Genomic DNA, 6,789 nt, shown 5'->3' with positions numbered 1-6,789 from the left:
ATGACACCACCCTTATGGCAGAAAGTGAAGAGGAACTAAAAAGCCTCTTGATGAAAGTGAAAGTGGAGAGTGAAAAAGTTGGCTTAAAGCTCAACATTCAGAACACAAAGATCATGGCATCTGGTCCCATCACTTCATGGGAAATAGATGGGGAAACAGTGGAAACAGTGTCAGACTTTATTTTTGGGGGCTCCAAAATCACTGCAGATGGTGACTGCAGCCATGAAGTTAAAAGATGCTTACTCCTTGGAAGGAAAGTTATGACCAACCTAGTTAGCATATTCAAAAGCAGAGACATTACTTTGCCAACAAAGGTCTGTCTAGTCAAGGCTATGGTTTTTCCAGTGGTCATGTATGGATGTGAGAATTGGACTGTGAAGAAGGCTGGGTGCCAAAGAATTGATGCTTTTGAACTGTGGTGTTGGAGAAGACTCTTGAGAGTCCCTTGGACTGCAAGGAGATCCAACCAGTCCATTCTGAAGGAGATCAGCCCTGGGATTTCTTTGGAAGGAATGATGCTAAAGCTGAAACTCCAGTACTTTGGCCACCTCATGCGAAGAGTTGACTCATTGGAAAAGACTCTGATGCTGGGAGGGATTGGGGGCAGGAGGAGAAGGGGACGACAGAGGATGAGATGGCTGGATGGCATCACTGACTCGATGGACGTGAGTCTGAGTGAACTCCGGGAGTTGGTGATGGACAGGGAGGCCTGGTGTGCTGCGATTAATGGGGTCACAAAGAGTCGGATACGACTGAGCGACTGAACTGAACTGGTAACAGTAAAGGTGTGATCTTTTCCTCTCATAAACCTATCTTAATTTTCCAGAGATGAGTTTTATGATTTTATTCTGTATTTTCAACAAACTTAACTGCACTGAAAACTTTCTTGTAATTGTAGGCAAGAATATGTATTTACAGGAGAAGTAAAGAAAGTTGGGTTAATTTTTATCACGATAAATATGAACAGAATATACCTTTGAGAACTTACATGTGCCAATCACTGCTTACATATTATCTTACTTAACTCTCCCAAGAGCCTTGTCAGGGCAGTAGTTAGACTCACAGTTTACAGGTGAGAACACGGAGGCTGTTGCTTGTCTAAAGCCCCAGCCAGATGTAGCAGAAGGGGACAGTGACACCATCTACTTCCAGGGCAGGACCAGGTATCAAATATTTGGGGTCCAGTGAAGAAGGTAAGTGTAGGGTCCTTTGTTTCAGAGTTATTAAGAATTTCAAGATGATAGCAGCAGAGACTTAAACCAAGCACGGGGCCCTTCTCAGCATAAGACCCTGTGTGACTGCACCGGTGGCACAGTCATTAAGCCAACCCTACTCAAGATTGAGTAAATAAGGTCAAATACAATAATGAAAGAAAATACTTGTATAGCACTTATTATGTTGCCAGGTATTTTTCTAGGTGCTTTACCAGCATTAACTAATTTCCTGTTCACAGAAACCCTATGAGCAAGTACCTTTCCTATCTCCATTTTCAGATGAGGCATCAAGTGTGCAGGGAGGTTAAGTAACTTTCCCAAGGTCACATAACTACAGAGCGGTGGAGCTGGGACTTACTCCCAGGGAGTCTGACTCCATAGTTCACGCTTTAATCATGGTGCTGGTGCTTGTTAAGTGTGTCATGTGTGGCCAGGCATGCACACTGCCCAGTAAGGGTCTCTGATATCAAGCCTGTTACGTTATGTTCTCTAGTCACATCAGAAACAGATATTTCCTCTTGAGTATATTTTGGTATATCGTTAATGTGACTTACTTGTGAGACTATTGCAAATTCTAAAAGACATGTTATAAATTGCAAGTTTTTCTTTGAATGTATACAACACTTCCTCCCTTAACATCTAATAATCATTGAATTTTGACAAGGTTTGTAAAAGAGAAAAATACCAACTTAGAAATATGTGGTTAAGCCACAGAAAGTCTGGATTAGGGTATACTGTCAAAATGAGGAGAAATAAAAAAAATCTACCATAGTCATTAAAATCTGAAAATAGATTTGAAAAAGGTTTGCAGATACATTCACTCTGGATAATTAAATTCCTTTCAAGTTTATGTTAGAAATTTATGTAAACTAATTTTCATTTATTTTGGGAAACGAAAATGGGAGGAGAGAAGAGAGCAAAATACACTGCAGTTGGGCTTAGCTCCCTGTCTTTATTAGATACAGATGAAAAGTTAACGTTAGTAGCTGTTTGGGACCCAGCTAGAATTCTAAGTCTTAAGATTTGTTTCTAAAAAGGATTACTGTAAAATAGGCAGCTGTTTAAAATGGCAACTGACAACAGACATCCTCTCTACATCTGTATTTATTTTTAATATTTTCATAATTTTAATCAAGAAACATTTGGGTTGGAATCTGTTTATAATTAAAGTGAATAAAAACTGGTGCAACAGAAAGATGTTCAGAGAATCTTGGTTTTTCCTTATGGGCTCATAATCACCCTTGTAAAATAAAAGCTCTCATAATATCCCCAGGTTTCTGGGAAATTTAACTGTCATCCTTGATGATGCTAATTGGTTTCAGAAGTCATGATTTCATGGGAAAATAAACCCATTTTGCACTTTCTACAAAACAGGCAAAAAAACACTCTGGGATTTCCATGACTTCCCTGAGTGTCTCATTTGAACTGTTTGATGTAAATACCTCTTCAGTGATGCTGAGAAGAAGAGATGCTATCAAAGCTAAGCCACAAGTACATAGATGTTAAAAAATATTTTCAGCGGGATGTTTTTGTAGTAAACTATTGAGAAACATTACTTCTGTTTGGACTTCAGTTCATCAAGAAAACAATCTTGTAAAAAGAAGTCAAGGTCTCCCTCTGCTGGCAGAAGCTCTACAGTCATCTCAAATTCTTCCACTATTTTGGGTGGATATTTCTTTGTAATATTTTCAAGCCATTGTTTTCAGGAATAGGGTCAAAGAGTCTGAGACACAAGAGGTTGTGAAAACCGTGAGGCTTTCTTTGTGAGATCGAGTACTTCTACACAGGAACCAATTTTGTATCATCAGCTTTCAGTTCAGTTCAGTCGCTCAGTCACGTCCGATTCTTTGTAACCCCATGAATCGCAGCACACCAGGCCTCCCTATCCATCACCAACTCCTGGAGTTCACTCAAACTCATGTCCATCGAGTTGGTGATGCCATCCAGCCATCTCATCCTCTGTCGTCCCCTTCTCCTCCTGCCCCCAATCCCTCCCAGCATCAGAGTCTTTTCCAATGAGTCAACTCTTCACATGAGGTGGCCAAGTATTGGAGTTTCAGCTTCAGCATCAGCGCTTCCAGTGAACACCCAGGACTGATCTCCTTTAGGATGGACTGGTTGGATCTCCTTGCAGTCCAAGGGACTCTCAAGAGTCTTCTCCAACACCACAGTTCAAAAGCATCAATTCTTCGGCACTCAGCTTTCTTCACTGTCCAACTCTCACATCCATACATGACCACTGGAAAAACCATAGCCTTGACTAGACGGACCTTTGTTGGCAAAGTAATGTCTCTGCTTTTGAATATGCTAACTAGGTTGGTCATAACTTTTCTTCCAAGGAGTAAGCATCTTTTAATTTCATGGCTGCAGTCACCATCTGCAGTGATTTTGGAGCTCAAAAAAATAAAGTCAGCCACTGTTTCCCCATCTATTTCCCATGAAGTGATGGGACCAGATGCCATGATCTTCGTGTTCTGAATGTTGAGCTTCAAGCCAACTTTTTCACTCTCCACTTTCACTTTCATCAAGAGGCTTTTTAGTTCCTCTTCACTTTCTGCCATAAGGGTGGTGTCATCTGCAAATCTGAGGTTATTGATATTTCTCCTGGCAGTCTTGATTCCAGCTTGTGCTTCTTCCAGTCCAGCGTTTCTCATGATGTACTCTGCATAGAAGTTAAATAAGCAGGGTGACAATATACAGCCTTGACATACTCCTTTTCCTATTTGGAACCAGTCTGTTGTTCCATATACCATTCTAACCATTGCTTCCTGACCTGCATATAGGTTTCTCAAGAGGCAGGTCAGGTGGTCTGGTATTCCCATCTCTTTCAGAATTTTCCAGAGTTTATTGTGACACACACAAAGGCTTTGGCATAGTCAATAAAGCAGAAATAGATGTTTTTCTGGAACTCTCTTGCTTTTTAGATGCCCCAGTTCCTTGTAAAGCTACACTTAATGTGTGCTTCATTGCAACCAAGCTATTTACAAAAACCTAAGACAACATATTAGGACTTTTAAAATAGAAGAATTAAAGATCACTTCAAATGAAAAGAAATTGATACTAAAATTACAAATATATTCAGTCTCTACTCACCTAAAAACGGAATATAAACTGTATGTGTGTGTGTGCTAAGTTGCTTCAGTCATCTCCAACTCTTTGCAACCCCGTGGACTGTAGCCTGTCAGGCTCCTCTGACCATGGGATTCTCCAGGCAAGAATAATGAAGTGGGTTGTCATGCCCTCCTCCAGGGGGTCTTCTCAACCCAGGGACCGAACCCGCAACTCTCTACGTCACATTGGCAGGCAGGTTCTTTACCATTAGCACCACCTGGGAAGCTCTATAGTCATTCATAAATATCCCCTTGTGTTAAAACTGCAGAAGGACTTACTAATGTGAATAATAGCCATGACCAAAGCTGAATTTTAATTACTTTTTTTCATAATTTCACCTTTATTTTATGGCTCAATAATCATACCGCCTGATATAGATGGTTTTGATCCCTCTTCCTGTTTCTGAGGGGAAAAGTTAGGTGACACCACAGCCTGTCTTCCATCTGTAAAGTCATATTTTGAGGGGCAGGATGCTTGCATCCCAGTTCCACTTCTACTCACTGCCTTTGTAACTGGGAGAAGTTACAATCTGGCCTTTGTTTCATTGACTGTAAAATGGGGATAACAGTAATAATAGCTATTCTGTAGTGTAACTGTTAGGGCAAGTGTGGGTTTGAATAACACCCTTGGAATGTTATTGCTATATTTGGTACACAGGCTGCTACTATTGTTCCACTGATCAGATCAGATCAGATCAGTCGCTCAGTCATGTCCGACTCTTTGCGACCCCATGTATCGCAGCACGCCAGGCCTCCCTGTCCATCACCAACTCCTGGAGTTCACTGAGACTCACATCCATCAAGTCAGTGATGCCATCCAGCCATCTCATCCTCTGTCGTCCCCTTCTCCTCCTGCCCCCAATCCCTCCCAGTATCAGAGTCTTTTCCAATGAGTCAACTCTTCGCATGAGGTGGCCAAAGTACTGGAGTTTCAGCTTTAGCATCATTCCTTCCAAAGAAATCCCACGGATAGGGTATGCAAAAGCAGCTTGTCAATTACATATTCCTAAACAGCAGAAAGTTTTTTTTAAAGTATGCTGAATAACCAGTATTATACAAGAATCTGTATATAATAGAGGCTTCTGGAAGATTCCTTGGACGTGGAGAATATAATTCAACACACATTAAACCTCAAAATATGTAAGACTGTGCTCGGTGCTATATATGTGGGCGTAAAACACAAAGTTTAAAATCTAGGAAGCTGGACAAGGCAAATACACCCATGATCGTGTGAGACAGAATATGATAAGTACTGAGAGGACTTTGAAAGATGAAAGGAGAGATGGTATGAGATGATTCATGTAGGAAAGAATGAGGAAAGGTGTCACTGAGGAGGGAGTACTTGTCAGAGATGATTCTAAGGTTTTGCTGGTTGGGAGAGTTAGGTACAGGACCTACTTAAACTGGCTCTGTCGCTTAACTGCTGTTTGATGTCTGACGAGTCACATTACCTCTCTCAGCCTCCTTTTCTTTTTCTATAAAATGGAGACAGCTACCCTATAGGGCTGCTCTGGAAGTTACAGGAGATGGAGCAGCCAGATAATAAACAGCAGCCAGACAATAAACGAGCTATTAGCATTTAGACTAGAGTTCTTTAACTCTGGCTGCATTTTAGAATCACTGAGAGCTTTTAAAAAATATTAATTCCCTCTGTTCCACCCCAAACCAACTAAATCAGAATCTTCAAGAATGAGGCCCAGGCATCAGTTATTTTTTAAACAGTTTCCCCAAGTGATTTCTAAACATATAGATTCTTGGTGCTCAACTGTGGTCCGTTTGGCGACTTCAGCTGGGAGTTTGCTAAAACTCTAGGTTCTTAGACCGACACTGGACCTTCTGAATCTTCATGCTATAACTAGGTCCCCCAGATTCCCACCCCCCCGGAAAGTCTCCCCGCTTCAGACGTCAAGGTTTTTGGTACGCAGCCCACACTGAGTAGAAAAGGAGAAGGTTCAGTGTGTGTACCACAACCCCCCTTTTTTTTCCTTTAGATATTCATAAAGGGGGAGGGGGAAGCCAGCTGATATATTCAGAATTGGCATATGTGCGCCACAACAGTCCCTTAATATTACTATGGAACCTTACACTTAACAGAAGACCTTCACTCGTGTTACTGCTCTTGAGCCTAGCTAAGAATAGTCCTGGAAGTTAGGCATCATTGTCCTCATTTTACAGCTATAAACTGAGGTCATAGAGCCCAGATGGCTCAAGATACCATACTCGTAAATAGGGAGGCCACGGTAGGGACCCAGGCAGCAAACCACCAGCTATTCGAAGGATGGGCTTGAACGTGAATTGGCGGCAATCAGAATTTTGCTACAGTAAATTCACAAGAGAAGATTCTAACTACCTTTCTCCTGCCGGGACCGCGGAATTATCAGAGCGGTCGCTCGGCAACTGCGACGGACACCAACTTTCGACCAATCCGCAAACTGCTGGCGCAAGGACTTCTACGACCGATAGTG

General features: G+C 41.7%; 1 long non-coding RNA gene across 1 annotated transcript in view; it reads right to left on the bottom strand.

The window, feature by feature from the left end:
- LOC138990445 (uncharacterized) overlaps positions 1-6,778 on the bottom strand; it is a 53,860-nt gene extending 47,082 nt beyond the window's left edge. Inside the window, exon 1 of the long non-coding RNA XR_011466570.1 lies at positions 6,675-6,778. This is a non-coding gene — a long non-coding RNA (uncharacterized lncRNA). The remainder of the gene's footprint in view (positions 1-6,674) is intronic.
- Positions 6,779-6,789: the final 11 nt, after the last annotated feature.

The sequence above is a fragment of the Bos mutus genome, chromosome 13 (genome assembly GCF_027580195.1).
Source record: "Bos mutus isolate GX-2022 chromosome 13, NWIPB_WYAK_1.1, whole genome shotgun sequence".
Lineage (NCBI taxonomy): Eukaryota > Metazoa > Chordata > Mammalia > Artiodactyla > Bovidae > Bos > Bos mutus.
This window is presented reverse-complemented; position numbering and strand designations above follow the sequence as displayed.